The 18978-nt window shown below is 47.3% G+C and overlaps 1 non-coding gene across 1 annotated transcript; it reads right to left on the reverse strand.

The window, feature by feature from the left end:
• Positions 1-7140: 7140 nt before the first annotated feature.
• Positions 7141-7213, reverse strand: TRNAK-UUU (transfer RNA lysine (anticodon UUU)). The gene has a single exon. It is a non-coding gene; the product is annotated as a tRNA-Lys (tRNA).
• Between the last annotated feature and the right edge of the window lie 11765 nt (positions 7214-18978).

The raw sequence follows: 18978 nt of genomic DNA on the forward strand, positions 1-18978 counted from the left end.
TTTTGGGATCTCAAATGTAACGTAAAAAGTCATAGTTTTTCCACAATACCTGACGAACATTTAATTTTTGGGCTTCCGTGGCGCATTTTTTAGCGCGTTCAGCTGTTAACCGAAAGGTTGTTGGTTCGAGCCCACCCAGGAGAGGTGTTGTGGGGTCTCAGATGTAGCGTGAAAAGTCATAACTTTTCCACAATACCTGTCAAACATTCAATTTCTGAGCTTCCGTGGCTCAATGGTTAGCGCGTTCGGCTGTTAACCAATAGGTTGGTGGTTCGAGCCCACCCGGGAGCGGTGTTGTGAAGTCTCAAATGTAACGTAAAAAGGCATAGTTTTTCCACAATACCTGACGAACATTTAATTTTTGGGCTTCCGTGGCGCAATGGTTAGCGCGTTCGGCTGTTAACCGAAAGGTTGGTGGTTGGAGCCCACCCGGGAGAGGTGTTGTGGGGTCTCAGATGTAGCGTGAAAAGTCATAATTTTTCCTCAATACCTGACAACCATTTATTTTTTGGGCTTCCGTAGCGCAATGGTTAGCGCGTTCGGCTGTTAACCGAAAGGTTGGTGGTTCGAGCCCACCCGGGAGCGGTGTTGTGAAGTCTCAAATGTAACGTAAAAAGGCAAAGTTTTTCCACAATACCTGACGAACATTTTTTTTTGGGCTTCCGTGGCGCAATGGTTAGCGCGTTCGGCTGTTAACCGAAAGGTTGGTGGTTCGAGCCCAGCCGGGAGCGGTGTTATGGGATCTCAAATGTAACGTAAAAAGTCAGAGTTTTTCCACAATACCTGACGAACATTTAATTTTTGGGCTTCCGTGGCACAATGGTTAGCGCGTTCGGCTGTTAACCGAAAGGTTGGTGGTTCGAGCCCACCCGGGAGAGGTGTTGTGGGGTCTCAAATGTAACGTAAAAAGTCAGAGTTTTTCCACAATACCTGACGAACACTTAATTTTTGGGCTTCCGTTGCGCAATGGTTAGCGCGTTCAGCTTTTAACCGAAAGGTTGGTGGTTCGAGCCCACCCGGAAGCGGTGTTATGGGTTCTTAAATTTAACGTAAAAAGTCAGAGTTTTTCCACAATACCTGACGAAAATTTAATTTTTGGGCTTCCGTGGCGCATTTTTTAGCGCGTTCAGCTGTTAACCGAAAGGTTGGTGGTTCGATCCCACCCGGGAGAGGTGTTTTGGGATCTCAAATGTAACGTAAAAAGTCATAGTTTTTCCACAATACCTGACGAACATTTAATTTTTGGGCTTCCGTGGCGCATTTTTTAGCGCGTTCAGCTGTTAACCGAAAGGTTGTTGGTTCGAGCCCACCCAGGAGAGGTGTTGTGGGGTCTCAGATGTAGCGTGAAAAGTCATAACTTTTCCACAATACCTGACAAACATTCAATTTCTGAGCTTCCGTGGCTCAATGGTTAGCGCGTTCGGCTGTTAACCAATAGGTTGGTGGTTCGAGCCCACCCGGGAGCGGTGTTGTGAAGTCTCAAATGTAACGTAAAAAGGCAAAGTTTTTCCACAATACCTGACGAACATTTAATTTTTGGGCTTCCGTGGCGCAATGGTTAGCGCGTTCGGCTGTTAACCGAAAGGTTGGTGGTTGGAGCCCACCCGGGAGAGGTGTTGTGGGGTCTCAGATGTAGCGTGAAAAGTCATAACTTTTCCACAATACCTGACAACCATTCAATATCTGAGCTTCCGTGGCTCAATGGTTAGCGCGTTTGGCTGTTAACCAATAGGTTGGTGGTTCGAGCCCACCCGGGAGCGGTGTTGTGAAGTCTCAAATGTAACGTAAAAAGGCAAAGTTTTTCCACAATACCTGACGAACATTTTTTTTTGGGCTTCCGTGGCGCAATGGTTAGCGCGTTCGGCTGTTAACCGAAAGGTTGGTGGTTCGAGCCCAGCCGGGAGCGGTGTTATGGGATCTCAAATGTAACGTAAAAAGTCAGAGTTTTTCCACAATACCTGACGAACATTTAATTTTTGGGCTTCCGTGGCGCAATGGTTAGCGCGTTCGGCTGTTAACCGAAAGGTTGGTGGTTCGAGCCCAGCCGGGAGCGGTGTTATGGGATCTCAAATGTAACGTAAAAAGTCAGAGTTTTTTCACAATACCTGACGAACATTTAATTTTTGGGCTTCCGTGGCACAATGGTTAGCGCGTTCGGCTGTTAACCGAAAAGTTGGTGGTTCGAGCCCACCCGGGAGAGGTGTTGTGGGGTCTCAAATGTAGCGTGAAAAGTCATAACTTTTCCACAATACCTGACAACCATTCAATTTCTGAGCTTCCGTGGCTCAATGGTTAGCGCGTTCGGCTGTTAACCAATAGGTTGGTGGTTCGAGCCCACCCGGGAGCGGTGTTGTGAAGTCTCAAATGTAACGTAAAAAGGCAAAGTTTTTCCACAATACCTGACGAACATTTAATTTTTGGGCTTCCGTGGCGCAATGGTTAGCGCGTTCGGCTGTTAACCGAAAGGTTGGTGGTTGGAGCCCACCCGGGAGAGGTGTTGTGGGGTCTCAGATGTAGCGTGAAAAGTCATAACTTTTCCACAATACCTGACAACCATTCAATTTCTGAGCTTCCGTGGCTCAATGGTTAGCGCGTTCGGCTGTTAACCAATAGGTTGGTGGTTCGAGCCCACCCGGGAGCGGTGTTGTGAAGTCTCAAATGTAACGTAAAAAGGCAAAGTTTTTCCACAATACCTGACGAACATTTAATTTTTGGGCTTCCGTGGCGCAATGGTTAGCGCGTTCGGCTGTTAACCGAAAGGTTGGTGGTTGGAGCCCACCCGGGAGCGGTGTTGTGAAGTCTCAAATGTAACGTAAAAAGCCAAAATTTTTCCACAATACGTGACAACCATTTAATTTCTGAGCTCCCATGGCTCAATGGTTATCGCGTTCGTCAGGTATTGTGGAAAAACTTTGCCTTTTTACGTTACATTTGAGACTTCACAACACCGCTCCCGGGTGGGCTCGAACCACCAACCTATTGGTTAACAGCCAAACGCGCTAACCATTGAGCCACGGAAGCTCAGAAATTGAATGGTTGTCAGGTATTGTGGAAAAGTTATGACTTTTCACGCTACATCTGAGACCCCACAACACCTCTCCCGGGTGGGCTCCAACCACCAACCTTTCGGTTAACAGCCGAACGCGCTAACCATTGCGCCACGGAAGCCCAAAAATTAAATGTTCGTCAGGTATTGTGGAAAAACTTTGCCTTTTTACGTTACATTTGAGACTTCACAACACCGCTCCCGGGTGGGCTCGAACCACCAACCTATTGGTTAACAGCCGAACGCGCTAACCATTGAGCCACGGAAGCTCAGAAATTGAATGTTTGTCAGGTATTGTGGAAAAGTTATGACTTTTCACGCTACATCTGAGACCCCACAACACCTCTCCTGGGTGGGCTCGAACCAACAACCTTTCGGTTAACAGCTGAACGCGCTAAAAAATGCGCCACGGAAGCCCAAAAATTAAATGTTCGTCAGGTATTGTGGAAAAACTCTGACTTTTTACGTTAAATTTAAGAACCCATAACACCGCTTCCGGGTGGGCTCGAACCACCAACCTTTCGGTTAAAAGCTGAACGCGCTAACCATTGCGCAACGGAAGCCCAAAAATTAAGTGTTCGTCAGGTATTGTGGAAAAACTCTGACTTTTTACGTTACATTTGAGATCCCATAACACCGCTCCCGGCTGGGCTCGAACCACCAACCTTTCGGTTAACAGCCGAACGCGCTAGCCATTGCGCCACGGAAGCCCAAAAAAAAATGTTCGTCAGGTATTGTGGAAAAACTTTGCCTTTTTACGTTACATTTGAGACTTCACAACACCGCTCCCGGGTGGGCTCGAACCACCAACCTATTGGTTAACAGCCGAACGCGCTAACCATTGAGCCACGGAAGCTCAGAAATTGAAAGGTTGTCAGGTATTGTGGAAAAGTTATGACTTTTCACGCTACATCTGAGACCCCACAACACCTCTCCCGGGTGGGCTCCAACCACCAACCTTTCGGTTAACAGCCGAACGCGCTAACCATTGCGCTACGGAAGCCCAAAAAATAAATGGTTGTCAGGTATTGAGGAAAAATTATGACTTTTCACGCTACATCTGAGACCCCACAACACTTCTGCTGGGTGGGCTCCAACCACCAACCTTTTGGTTAACATCCGAACGCGCTAACCATGGAGCCAAAGAAGCTCAGAAATGAAATGGTCTTCAGCTATTGTGGAAAAACTCTGACTTTTACCTTACATTTGAGATCCCATAACACCGCTCCCGGGTGGGCTCGAACCACCAACATTTTGGTTAACAGCCGAACGCGCTAACCATTGCGCCACGGAAGCCCAAAAATTAAATGGTCGTCAGGTATTGTGGAAAAACTTTGGCTTTTTACGTTACATTTGAGATCCCACAACACCGCTCCCGGATGGGCTCGAACAACCAACCTATTGGTTAACAGCCGAACGCTCTAACCATTGAGCCACGGAAGCTCAGAAATTAAATGGTTGCCAGGTATTGTGGAAAAGTTATGACTTTTCATGCTACATCTGAGACTCCACAACACCTCTCCCGGGTGGGCTCGAACCACCAACCTTTTTGTGGAAAAGTTTTGACTTTTCACGCTACATCTGAGACCCCACAACACCTCTCCCGGGTGGGCTCGAACCACCAACCTTTCGGTTAACAGCTGAACTCGCTAACCATAGCGCCACGGAAGCCCAAAAATAAAATGTTCGTCAGGTATTGTGGAAAAACTTTGGCTTTTTACGTTACATTTGAGATCCCACTACACCGCTCCCGGGTGGGCTCGAACCACCAACCTTTCGGTTAACATCCGAACGCGCTAACCATGGAGCCAATGAAGCTCAGAAATGAAATAGTCTTCAGCTATTGTGGAAAAACTCTGACTTTTTACGTTACATTTGAGACTTCACAACACCGCTCCGGGTGGGCTCGAACCACCAACCTATTGGTTAACAGCCGAACGCGATAACCATTGAGCCACGGGAGCTCAGAAATTAAATGGTTGTCACGTATTGTGGAAAAGTTTTGACTTTTTACGCTACATCTGAGACTCCACAACACCTCTTCCGGGTGGGCTCGAACCACCAACCTTTCGGTTAACAGCCGAACGCGCTAACCATTGAGCCACGGAATCTCAGAAATTAAATGGTTGTCAGGTATTGTGGAAAAACTTTGGCTTTTTACGTTACATTTGAGATCCCACAACACCGCTCCCGGGTGGGCTCGAACCACCAACCTATTGGTTAACAGCCGAACGCGATAACCATTGAGCCACGGGAGCTCAGAAATTAAATGGTTGTCACGTATTGTGGAAAATGTTTGGCTTTTTACGTTACATTTGAGACTTCACAACACCGCTCCCGGGTGGGCTCGAACCACCAACCTTTCGGTTAACAGCCGAACGCGCTAACCATTGCGTTACGGAAGCCCAAAAAATAAATGGTCGTCAGGTATTGTGGAAAAGCTTTGGCTTTTTACGTTACATTTGAGACTTCACAACACCGCTCCCGGGTGGGCTTGAAATACCAACCTTTCGGTTAACAGCCGAACGCGCTAACCATTGAGCCACGGAATCTCAGAAATTAAATGGTTGTCAGGTATTGTGGAAAAACTTTGGCTTTTTACGTTACATTTGAGATCCCACAACACCGCTCCCGGGTGGGCTCGAACCACCAACCTATTGGTTAACAGCCGAACGCGATAACCATTGAGCCACGGGAGCTCAGATATTAAATGGTTGTCACGTATTGTGGAAAAGTTTTGACTTTTTACGTTACATCTGAGACTCCACAACACCTCTCCCGGGTGGGCTCGAACCACCAACCTTTCGGTTAACAGCCGAACGCGCTAACCATTGCGCTACGGAAGCCCAAAAAAAAATGGTCAACAGGTATTGTGGAAAAACTCTGACTTTTTACGTTACATTTGAGATCCCATAACACCGCTCCCGGGTGGGCTTGAACCACCAACCTTTCGGTTAACAGCCGAACGCGCTAACCATTGAGCCACGGAATCTCAGAAATTAAATGGTTGTCAGGTATTGTGGAAAAACTTTGGCTTTTTACGTTACATTTGAGATCCCACAACACCTCTCCTGGGTGGGCTCGAACCAACAACCTTTCGGTTAACAGCTGAACGCGCTAAAAAATGCGCCACGGAAGCCCAAAAATTAAATGTTCGTCAGCTATTGTGGAAAAACTATGACTTTTTACGTTACATTTGAGATCCCAAAACACCTCTCCCGGGTGGAATCGAACCACCAACCTTTCGGTTAACAGCTGAACGCGCTAAAAAATGCGCCACGGAAGCCCAAAAATTAAATGTTCGTCAGGTATTGTGGAAAAACTCTGACTTTTTACGTTAAATTTAAGAACCCATAACACCGCTTCCGGGTGGGCTCGAACCACCAACCTTTCGGTTAAAAGCTGAACGCGCTTAACATTGCGCAACGGAAGCCCAAAAATTAAGTGTTCGTCAGGTATTGTGGAAAAACTCTGACTTTTTACGTTACATTTGAGATCCCATAACACCGCTCCCGGCTGGGCTCGAACCACCAACCTTTCGGTTAACAGCCGAACGCGCTAACCATTGCGCCACGGAAGCCCAAAAAAAAATGTTCGTCAGGTATTGTGGAAAAACTTTGCCTTTTTACGTTACATTTGAGACTTCACAACACCGCTCCCGGGTGGGCTCGAACCACCAACCTATTGGTTAACAGCCGAACGCGCTAACCATTGAGCCACGGAAGCTCAGAAATTGAATGGTTGTCAGCTATTGTGGAAAAGTTATGACTTTTCACGCTACATCTGAGACCCCACAACACCTCTCCCGGGTGGGCTCGAACCACCAACATTTTGGTTAACAGCCGAACGCGCTAACCATTGCGCCACGGAAGCCCAAAAATTAAATGGTCGTCAGGTATTGTGGAAAAACTCAGACTTTTTACGTTACATTTGAGATCCCAAAACACCTCTCCCGGGTGGGATCGAACCACCAACCTTTCGGTTAACAGCTGAACGCGCTAAAAAATGCGCCACGGAAGCCCAAAAATTAAATGTTCGTCAGGTATTGTGGAAAAACTCTGACTTTTTACGTTAAATTTAAGAACCCATAACACCGCTTCCGGGTGGGCTCGAACCACCAACCTTTCGGTTAAAAGCTGAACGCGCTAACCATTGCGCCACGGAAGCCCAAAAATTAAGTGTTCGTCAGGTATTGTGGAAAAACTCTGACTTTTTACGTTACATTTGAGACCCCACAACACCTCTCCCGGGTGGGCTCGAACCACCAACCTTTCGGTTAACAGCCGAACGCGCTAACCATTGCGCCACGGAAGCCCAAAAATTAAATGTTCGTCAGGTATTGTGGAAAAACTCTGACTTTTTACGTTACATTTGAGATCCCATAAAACCGCTCCCGGCTGGGCTCGAACCACCAACCTTTCGGTTAACAGCCGAACGCGCTAACCATTGCGCCACGGCAGCCCAAAAATTAAATGTTCGTCAGGTATTGTGGAAAAACTCTGACTTTTTACGTTACATTTGAGATCCCATAACACCGCTCCCGGCTGGGCTCGAACCACCAACCTTTCGGTTAACAGCCGAACGCGCTAACCATTGCGCCACGGAAGCCCAAAAAAAATGTTCGTCAGGTATTGTGGAAAAACTTTGCCTTTTTACGTTACATTTGAGACTTCACAACACCGCTCCCGGGTGGGCTCGAACCACCAACCTATTGGTTAACAGCCGAACGCGCTAACCATTGACCCACGGAAGCTCAGAAATTGAAAGGTTGTCAGGTATTGTGGAAAAGTTATGACTTTTCACGCTACATCTGAGACCCCACAACACCTCTCCCGGGTGGGCTCGAACCACCAACCTTTCGGTTAACAGCCGAAGGGCTAACCATTGCGCAACGGAAGCCCAAAAAATAAATGGTCGTCAGGTATTGAGGAAAAGCTTTGGATTTTTACGTTACATTTGAGACTTCACAACACCGCTCCCGGGTGGGCTTGAACCACCAACCTTTCGGTTAACAGCCGAACGCGCTAACCATTGAGCCACGGAATCTCAGAAATTAATTGGTTGTCAGGTATTGTGGAAAAACTTTGGCTTTTTACGTTACATTTGAGATCCCACAACACCGCTCCCGGGTGGGCTCGAACCACCAACCTATTGGTTAACAGCCGAACGCGATAACCATTGAGCCACGGGAGCTCAGAAATTACATATTTGTCACGTATTGTGGAAACGTTTTGACTTATTACGCTACATCTGAGACTCCACAACACCTCTCTCGCGTGGGCTCGAACCACCAACCTATTGGTTAACATCCGAACGCGCTAACCATGGAGCCAAAGAAGCTCAGAAATGAAATGGTCTTCAGCTATTGTGGAAAAACTCTGACTATTTACCTTACATTTGAGATCCCATAACACCGCTCCCGGGTGGGCTCGAACCACCAACATTTTGGTTAACAGCCGAACGCGCTAACCATTGCGCCACGGAAGCCCAAAAATTAAATGGTCGTCAGGTATTGTGGAAAACTCTGACTTTTTACGTTACATTTGAGACCCCATAACACCGCTCCCGGGTGGGCTCGAACCACCAACCTTTCGGTTAACAGCCGAACGCGCTAACCATTGCGCCACGGAAGCCCAAAAAATAATGTTCGTCAGGTATTGTGGAAAAACTTTGCCTTTTTACGTTACATTCGAGACTTCACAACACCGCTCCCGGGTGGGCTCGAACCACCAACTTTTCGGTTAACAGCTGAACGCGCTGCGCGCTAACCATTGCGCCACGGAAGCCCAAAAATTAAATGTTCGTCAGGTATTGTGGAAAAACTCTGACTTTTTACGTTACATTTGAGATCCCATAACACCGCTTTCGGGTGTGCTCGAACCACCAACCTATTGGTTAACAGCCTAACGCGCTAACCATTGAGCCGCGGAAGCTCAGAAACTGAATGGTTGTCAGGTATTGTGGAAAAGTTATGACTTTTCACGCTACATCTGAGACCCCACAACACCTCTCCCGGGTGGGCTCGAACCACCAACCTTTCGGTTAACAGCTGAACGCGCTAACCATTGCGCCACGGAAGCCCAAAAATTAAATGTTCGTCAGGTATTGTGGAAAAACTCTGACTTTTTACGTTACATTTGAGATCCCATAACACCGCTTCCGGGTGGGCTCGAACCACCAACCTTTCGGTTAACAGCTGAACGCGCTAACCATTGAGCCACGGAAGCTCAGAAACTAAATGGTTGTCAGGTATTGTGGAAAAGTTATGAGTTTTCACGCTACATCTGAGACCCCACAACACCTCTCCCGGGTGGGCTCGAACCACCAACCTTTCGGTTAACAGCTGAACGCGCTAACCATTGCGCCACGGAAGCCCAAAAATTAAATGTTCGTCAGGTATTGTGGAAAAACTCTGACTTTTTACGTTACATTTGAGATCCCATAACACCGCTCCCGGGTGGGCTTGAACCACCAACCTTTCGTTTAACAGCCGAACGCGCTAACCATTGCGCCACGGAAGCCCAAAAATTAAATGTTCGTCAGGTATTGTGGAAAAACTCTGACTTTTTACGTTACATTTGAGACCCCACAACACCTCTCCCGGGTGGGCTCGAACCACAAACCTTTCGGTTAACAGCTGAACGCGCTAACCATTGCGCCACGGAAGCCCAAATATTAAATGTTCGTCAGGTATTGTGGAAAAACTCTGACTTTTTACGTTACATTTGAGATCCCTTAACACCGCTCCCGGGTGGGCTCGAACCACCAACCTATTGGTTAACAGCCGAACGCGCTAACCATTGAGCCACGGAAGCTCAGAAATTGAATGGTTGTCAGGTATTGTGGAAAAGTTATGACTTTTCACGCTACAGCTGAGATCCCACAACACCTCTCGCGGGTGGGCTCGAACCACCAACCTTTCGGTTAACAGCTGAACGCGCTAACCATTGCGCCACGGAAGCCCAAAAATTAAATGTTCGTTAGGTATTGTGGAAAAACTCTGACTTTTTACGTTACATTTGAGATCCCATAACACCGCTCCCGTGTGGGCTCGAACCACCAACCTTTCGGTTAACAGCCGAACGCGCAATCCATTGCGCCACGGAAACCCAAAAATTAAATGTTCGTCAGGTATTGTCGAAAAACTTTGCCTTTTTACGTTACATTTGAGACTTCACAACACCGCTCCCGGGTGGGCTCGAACCACCAACCTATTGGTTAACAGCCGAACGCGCTAACCATTGAGCCACGGAAGCTCAGAAATTGAATGGTTGTCAGGTATTGTAGAAAAACTCTGACTTTTTACGTTACATTTGAGATCCCATAACACCGCTCCCGGGTGGGCTCGAACCACCAACCTTTCGGTTAACAGCTGAACGCGCTAACCATTGCGCCACGGAAGCCCAAAAATTAAATGTTCGTCAGGTATTGTGGAAAAACTTTGCCTTTTTACGTTACATTTGAGACTTCACAACACCGCTCCCGGGTGGGCTCGAACCACCAACCTAGTGGTTAACAGCCGAACGCGCTAACCATTGAGCCACGGAAGCTCAGAAATTGAATGGTTGTCAGGTATTGTAGAAAAACTCGGACTTTTTACGTTACATTTGAGATCCCATAACACCGCTCCCGGGTGGGCTCGAACCACCAACCTTTCGGTTAACAGCTGAACGCGCTAACCATTGCGCCACGGAAGCCAAAAATTAAATGTTCGTCAGGTATTGTGGAAAAACTCTGACTTTTTACGTTACATTTGACATCCCATAACACCGCTCCCGGCTGTTAACCGAAAGGTTGGTGGTTCGAGCCCACACGGGAGCGGTGTTATGGGATCTCAAATGTAACGTAAAAAGTCAGAGTTTTTCCACAATACCTAACGAACATTTATTTTTTGGGCTTCCGTGGCGCAATGGATTGCGCGTTCGGCTGTTAACCGAAAGGTTGGTGGTTCGAGCCCACACGGGAGCGGTGTTATGGGATCTCAAATGTAACGTAAAAAGTCAGAGTTTTTCCACAATACCTGACAACCATTCAATTTCTGAGCTTCCGTGGCTCAATGGTTAGCGCGTTCGGCTGTTATCCAATAGGTTGGTGGTTCGAGCCCACCCTGGAGCGGTGTTATGGGATCTCAAATGTAACGTAAAAAGTCAGAGTTTTTCCACAATACCTGACGAATATTTAATATTTGGGTTCCGTGGCGCAATGGTTAGCGCGTTCAGCTGTTAACCGAAAGGTTTGTGGTTCGAGCCCACCCGGGAGAGGTGTTGTGGGGTCTCAAATGTAACGTAAAAAGTCAGAGTTTTTCCACAATACCTGACGAACATTTAATTTTTGGGCTTCCGTGGCGCAATTTTTAGCGCGTTCGGCTGTTAAACGAAAGGTTGGTGGTTCGAGCCCACCCGGGAGCGGTGTTATGGGATCTCAAATGTAACGTAAAAAGTCAGAGTTTTTCCACAATACCTGACGAACGTTTAATTTTTGGGCTTCCGTGGCGCAATGGTTAGCGCGTTCAGCTGTTAACCGAAAGGTTGGTGGTTCGAGCCCACCCGGGAGAGGTGTTGTGGGGTCTCAAATGTAACGTAAAAAGTCAGAGTTTTTCCACAGTACCTGACGAACATTTAATTTTTGGGCTTCCGTGGCGCATTTTTTAGCACGTTCAGCTGTTAACCGAAAGGTTGGTGGTTCGAGCCCACCCGGGAGAGGTGTTGTGGGGTCTCAGATGTAGCGTGAAAAGTCAGAGTTTTTCCACAATACCTGACAACCATTCAATTTCTGAGCTTCCGTGGCTCAATGGTTAGCGCGTTCGGCTGTTATCCAATAGGTTGGTGGTTCGAGCCCACCCTGGAGCGGTGTTATGGGATCTCAAATGTAACGTAAAAAGTCAGAGTTTTTCCACAATACCTGACGAATATTTAATATTTGGGTTCCGTGGCGCAATGGTTAGCGCGTTCAGCTGTTAACCGAAAGGTTTGTGGTTCGAGCCCACCCGGGAGAGGTGTTGTGGGGTCTCAAATGTAACGTAAAAAGTCAGAGTTTTTCCACAATACCTGACGAACATTTAATTTTTGGGCTTCCGTGGCGCAATTTTTAGCGCGTTCGGCTGTTAAACGAAAGGTTGGTGGTTCGAGCCCACCCGGGAGCGGTGTTATGGGATCTCAAATGTAACGTAAAAAGTCAGAGTTTTTCCACAATACCTGACGAACGTTTAATTTTTGGGCTTCCTTGGCGCAATGGTTAGCGCGTTCAGCTGTTAACCGAAAGGTTGGTGGTTCGAGCCCACCCGGGAGAGGTGTTGTGGGGTCTCAAATGTAACGTAAAAAGTCAGAGTTTTTCCACAGTACCTGACGAACATTTAATTTTTGGGCTTCCGTGGCGCATTTTTTAGCGCGTTCAGCTGTTAACCGAAAGGTTGGTGGTTCGAGCCCACCCGGGAGAGGTGTTGTGGGGTCTCAGATGTAGCGTGAAAAGTCATAACTTTTCCACAATACCTGACAACCATTTAATTTCTGAGCTTCCGTGGCTCAATGGTTAGCGCGCTCGGCTGTTAACCAATAGAGTGGTGGTTCGAGCCCACCCGGGAGCAGTGTTATGGGATCTCAAATGTAACGTAAAAAGTCAGAGTTTTTCCACAATACCTGACGAACATTTAATATTTGGGCTTCCGTGGCGCAATGGTTAGTGCGTTCGGCTGTTAACCGAAAGGTCGGTGGTTCGAGCCCACCCGGGAGCGGTGTTGTGAAGTCTCAAATGTATCGTAAAAAGGCAAAGTTTTTCCACAATACCTGACGAACATTTAATTTTTGGGCTTCCGTGGCGCAATGGTTAGTGCGTTCGGCTGTTAACCGAAAGGTCGGTGGTTCGAGCCCACCCGGGAGCGGTGTTGTGAAGTCTCAAATGTAACGTAAAAAGGCAAAGTTTTTCCACAATACCTGACGAACATTTATTTTTTGGGCTTCCGTGGCGCAATGGATAGCGCGTTCGGCTGTTAACTGAAAGGTTGGTGGTTCGAGCCCACACGGGAGCGGTGTTATGGGATCTCAAATGTAACGTAAAAAGTCAGAGTTTTTCCACAATACCTAACGAACATTTATTTTTTGGGCTTCCGTAGCGCAATGGATTGCGCGTTCGGCTGTTAACCGAAAGGTTGGTGGTTCGAGCCCACACGGGAGCGGTGTTATGGGATCTCAAATGTAACGTAAAAAGTCAGAGTTTTTCCACAATACCTAACGAACATTTATTTTTTGGGCTTCCGTGGCGCAATGGATTGCGCGTTCGGCTGTTAACCGAAAGGTTGGTGGTTCGAGCCCACACGGGAGCGGTGTTATGGGATCTCAAATGTAACGTAAAAAGTCAGAGTTTTTCCACAATACCTAACGAACATTTATTTTTTGGGCTTCCGTGGCGCAATGGATTGCGCGTTCGGCTGTTAACCGAAAGGTTGGTGGTTCGAGCCCACACGGGAGCGGTGTTATGGGATCTCAAATGTAACGTAAAAAGTCAGAGTTTTTCCACAATACCTGACAACCATTCAATTTCTGAGCTTCCGTGGCTCAATGGTTAGCGCGTTCGGCTGTTATCCAATAGGTTGGTGGTTCGAGCCCACCCTGGAGCGGTGTTATGGGATCTCAAATGTAACGTAAAAAGTCAGAGTTTTTCCACAATACCTGACGAATATTTAATATTTGGGTTCCGTGGCGCAATGGTTAGCGCGTTCAGCTGTTAACCGAAAGGTTTGTGGTTCGAGCCCACCCGGGAGAGGTGTTGTGGGGTCTCAAATGTAACGTAAAAAGTCAGAGTTTTTCCACAATACCTGACGAACATTTAATTTTTGGGCTTCCGTGGCGCAATTTTTAGCGCGTTCGGCTGTTAAACGAAAGGTTGGTGGTTCGAGCCCACCCGGGAGCGGTGTTATCGGATCTCAAATGTAACGTAAAAAGTCAGAGTTTTTCCACAATACCTGACGAACATTTAATTTTTGGGCTTCCGTGGCGCAATGGTTAGCGCGTTCAGCTGTTAACCGAAAGGTTGGTGGTTCGAGCCCACCCGGGAGAGGTGTTGTGGGGTCTCAAATGTAACGTAAAAAGTCAGAGTTTTTCCACAGTACCTGACGAACATTTAATTTTTGGGCTTCCGTGGCGCATTTTTTAGCGCGTTCAGCTGTTAACCGAAAGGTTGGTGGTTCGAGCCCACCCGGGAGAGGTGTTGTGGGGTCTCAGATGTAGCGTGAAAAGTCATAACTTTTCCACAATACCTGACAACCATTTAATTTCTGAGCTTCCGTGGCTCAATGGTTAGCGCGCTCGGCTGTTAACCAATAGAGTGGTGGTTCGAGCCCACCCGGGAGCAGTGTTATGGGATCTCAAATGTAACGTAAAAAGTCAGAGTTTTTCCACAATACCTGACGAACATTTAATATTTGGGCTTCCGTGGCGCAATGGTTAGTGCGTTCGGCTGTTAACCGAAAGGTCGGTGGTTCGAGCCCACCCGGGAGCGGTGTTGTGAAGTCTCAAATGTATCGTAAAAAGGCAAAGTTTTTCCCTAATACCTGACGAACATTTAATTTTTGGGCTTCCGTGGCGCAATGGTTAGTGCGTTCGGCTGTTAACCGAAAGGTCGGTGGTTCGAGCCCACCCGGGAGCGGTGTTGTGAAGTCTCAAATGTAACGTAAAAAGGCAAAGTTTTTCAACAATACCTGACGAACATTTATTTTTTGGGCTTCCGTGGCGCAATGGATAGCGCGTTCGGCTGTTAACTGAAAGGTTGGTGGTTCGAGCCCACACGGGAGCGGTGTTATGGGATCTCAAATGTAACGTAAAAAGTCAGAGTTTTTCCACAATACCTAACGAACATTTATTTTTTGGGCTTCCGTAGCGCAATGGATTGCGCGTTCGGCTGTTAACCGAAAGGTTGGTGGTTCGAGCCCACACGGGAGCGGTGTTATGGGATCTCAAATGTAACGTAAAAAGTCAGAGTTTTTCCACAATACCTAACGAACATTTATTTTTTGGGCTTCCGTGGCGCAATGGATTGCGCGTTCGGCTGTTAACCGAAAGGTTGGTGGTTGAGCCCACACGGGAGCGGTGTTTTGGGATCTCAAATGTAACGTAAAAAGTCAGAGTTTTTCCACAATACCTGACAACCATTCAATTTCTGAGCTTCCGTGGCTCAATGGTTAGCGCGTTCGGCTGTTATCCAATAGGTTGGTGGTTCGAGCCCACCCTGGAGCGGTGTTATGGGATCTCAAATGTAACGTAAAAAGTCAGAGTTTTTCCACAATACCTGTCGAACATGTAATATTTGGGCTTCCGTGGCGCAATGGTTAGCGCGTTCAGCTGTTAACCGAAAGGTTTGTGGTTCGAGCCCACCCGGGAGAGGTGTTGTGTGGTCTCAAATGTAACGTAAAAAGTCAGAGTTTTTCCACAATACCTGACGAACATTTAATTTTTGGGCTTCCGTGGCGCAATGGTTAGAGCGTTCGGCTGTTAAACGAAAGGTTGGTGGTTCGAGCCCACCCGGGAGCGGTGTTATCGGATCTCAAATGTAACGTAAAAAGTCAGAGTTTTTCCACAATACCTGACGAACATTTAATTTTTGGGCTTCCGTGGCGCATTTTTTAGCGCGTTCAGCTGTTAACCGAAAGGTTGGTGGTTCGAGCCCACCCGGGAGAGGTGTTGTGGGGTCTCAGATGTAGCGTGAAAAGTCATAACTTTTAAACAATACCTGACAACCATTTAATTTCTGAGCTTCCGTGGCTCAATTGTTAGCGCGTTCGGCTGTTAACCACTAGGTTGGTGGTTCGAGCCCACCCGGGAGCGGTGTTGTGAAGTCTCAAATGTAACGTAAAAAGGCAAAGTTTTTCCACAATACCTGACGAACATTTATTTTTTGGGCTTCCGTGGTGCAATGGATAGCGCGTTCGGCTGTTAACCGAAAGGTTGGTGGTTCGAGCCCACACGGGAGCGGTGTTATGGGATCTCAAATGTAACGTAAAAAGTCAGAGTTTTTCCACAATACCTAACGAACATTTATTTTTTGGGCTTCCGTGGCGCAATGGATTGCGCGTTCGGCTGTTAACCGAAAGGTTGGTGGTTGAGCCCACACGGGAGCGGTGTTTTGGGATCTCAAATGTAACGTAAAAAGTCAGAGTTTTTCCACAATACCTGACAACCATTCAATTTCTGAGCTTCCGTGGCTCAATGGTTAGCGCGTTCGGCTGTTATCCAATAGGTTGGTGGTTCGAGCCCACCCTGGAGCGGTGTTATGGGATCTCAAATGTAACGTAAAAAGTCAGAGTTTTTCCACAATACCTGTCGAACATGTAATATTTGGGCTTCCGTGGCGCAATGGTTAGCGCGTTCAGCTGTTAACCGAAAGGTTTGTGGTTCGAGCCCACCCGGGAGAGGTGTTGTGTGGTCTCAAATGTAACGTAAAAAGTCAGAGTTTTTCCACAATACCTGACGAACATTTAATTTTTGGGCTTCCGTGGCGCAATGGTTAGCGCGTTCGGCTGTTAAACGAAAGGTTGGTGGTTCGAGCCCACCCGGAAGCGGTGTTATCGGATCTCAAATGTAACGTAAAAAGTCAGAGTTTTTCCACAATACCTGACGAACATTTAATTTTTGGGCTTCCTTGGCGCAATGGTTAGCGCGTTCAGCTGTTAACCGAAAGGTTGGTGGTTCGAGCCCACCCGGGAGAGGTGTTGTGGGGTCTCAAATGTAACGTAAAAAGTCAGAGTTTTTCCACAATACCTGACGAACATTTAATTTTTGGGCTTCCGTGGCGCATTTTTTAGCGCGTTCAGCTGTTAACCGAAAGGTTGGTGGTTCGAGCCCACCCGGGAGAGGTGTTGTGGGGTCTCAGATGTAGCGTGAAAAGTCATAACTTTTAAACAATACCTGACAACCATTTAATTTCTGAGCTTCCGTGGCTCAATTGTTAGCGCGTTCGGCTGTTAACCACTAGGTTGGTGGTTCGAGCCCACCCGGGAGCGGTGTTGTGAAGTCTCAAATGTAACGTAAAAAGGCAAAGTTTTTCCACAATACCTGACGAACATTTATTTTTTGGGCTTCCGTGGTGCAATGGATAGCGCGTTCGGCTGTTAACCGAAAGGTTGGTGGTTCGAGCCCACACGGGAGCGGTGTTATGGGATCTCAAATGTAACGTAAAAAGTCAGAGTTTTTCCACAATACCTAACGAACATTTATTTTTTGGGCTTCCGTGGCGCAATGGATTGCGCGTTCGGCTGTTAACCGAAAGGTTGGTGGTTCGAGCCCACACGGGAGCGGTGTTATGGGATCTCAAATGTAACGTAAAAAGTCAGAGTTTTTCCACAATACCTGACGAATATTTAATATTTGGGTTCCGTGGCGCAATGGTTAGCGCGTTCAGCTGTTAACCGAAAGGTTTGTGGTTCGAGCCCACCCGGGAGAGGTGTTGTGGGGTCTCAAATGTAACGTAAAAAGTCAGAGTTTTTCCACAATACCTGACGAACATTTAATTTTTGGGCTTCCGTGGCGCAATTTTTAGCGCGTTCGGCTGTTAAACGAAAGGTTGGTGGTTCGAGCCCACCCGGGAGCGGTGTTATGGGATCTCAAATGTAACGTAAAAAGTCAGAGTTTTTCCACAATACCTGACGAACATTTAATTTTTGGGCTTCCGTGGCGCAATGGTTAGCGCGTTCAGCTGTTAACCGAAAGGTTGGTGGTTCGAGCCCACCCGGGAGAGGTGTTGTGGGGTCTCAAATGTAACGTAAAAAGTCAGAGTTTTTCCACAGTACCTGACGAACATTTAATTTTTGGGCTTCCGTGGCGCATTTTTTAGCGCGTTCAGCTGTTAACCGAAAGGTTGGTGGTTCAAGCCCACCCGGGAGAGGTGTTGTGGGGTCTCAGATGTAGCGTGAAAAGTCATAACTTTTAAACAATACCTGACAACCATTTAATTTCTGAGCTTCCGTGGCTCAATGGTTAGCGCGCTCGGCTGTTAACCAATAGAGTGGTGGTTCGAGCCCACCCGGGAGCAGTGTTATGGGATCTCAAATGTAACGTAAAAAGTCAGAGTTTTTCCACAATACCTGACGAACATTTAATATTTGGGCTTCCGTGGCGCAATGGTTAGTGCGTTCGGCTGTTAACCGAAAGGTCGGTGGTTCGAGCCCACCCGGGAGCGGTGTTGTGAAGTCTCAAATGTATCGTAAAAAGGCAAAGTTTTTCCACAATACCTGACGAACATTTAATTTTTGGGCTTCCGTGGCGCAATGGTTAGTGCGTTCGGCTGTTAACCGAAAGGTCGGTGGTTCAAGCCCACCCAGGAGCGGTGTTGTGAAGTCTCAAATGTAACGTAAAAAGGCAAAGTTTTTCCACAATACCTGACGAACATTTATTTTTTGGGCTTCCGTGGCGCAATGGATAGCGCGTTCGGCTGTTAACTGAAAGGTTGGTGGTTCGAGCCCACACGGGAGCGGTGTTATGGGATCTCAAATGTAACGTAAAAAGTCAGAGTTTTTCCACAATACCTAACGAACATTTATTTTTTGGGCTTCCGTAGCGCAATGGATTGCGCGTTCGGCTGTTAACCGAAAGGTTGGTGGTTCGAGCCCACACGGGAGCGGTGTTATGGGATCTCAAATGTAACGTAAAAAGTCAGAGTTTTTCCACAATACCTAACGAACATTTATTTTTTGGGCTTCCGTAGCGCAATGGATTGCGCGTTCGGCTGTTAACCGAAAGGTTGGTGGTTCGAGCCCACACGGGAGCGGTGTTATGGGATCTCAAATGTAACGTAAAAAGTCAGAGTTTTTCCACAATACCTAACGAACATTTATTTTTTGGGCTTCCGTGGCGCAATGGATTGCGCGTTCGGCTGTTAACCGAAAGGTTGGTGGTTCGAGCCCACACGGGAGCGGTGTTTTGGGATCTCAAATGTAACGTAAAAAG

This window comes from Phalangium opilio, unplaced genomic scaffold (assembly GCF_054372755.1).
Source record: "Phalangium opilio isolate 3A_F unplaced genomic scaffold, DU_Popi_V2 ptg000505l_1, whole genome shotgun sequence".
Classification (NCBI taxonomy): Eukaryota; Metazoa; Arthropoda; class Arachnida; order Opiliones; family Phalangiidae; genus Phalangium; species Phalangium opilio.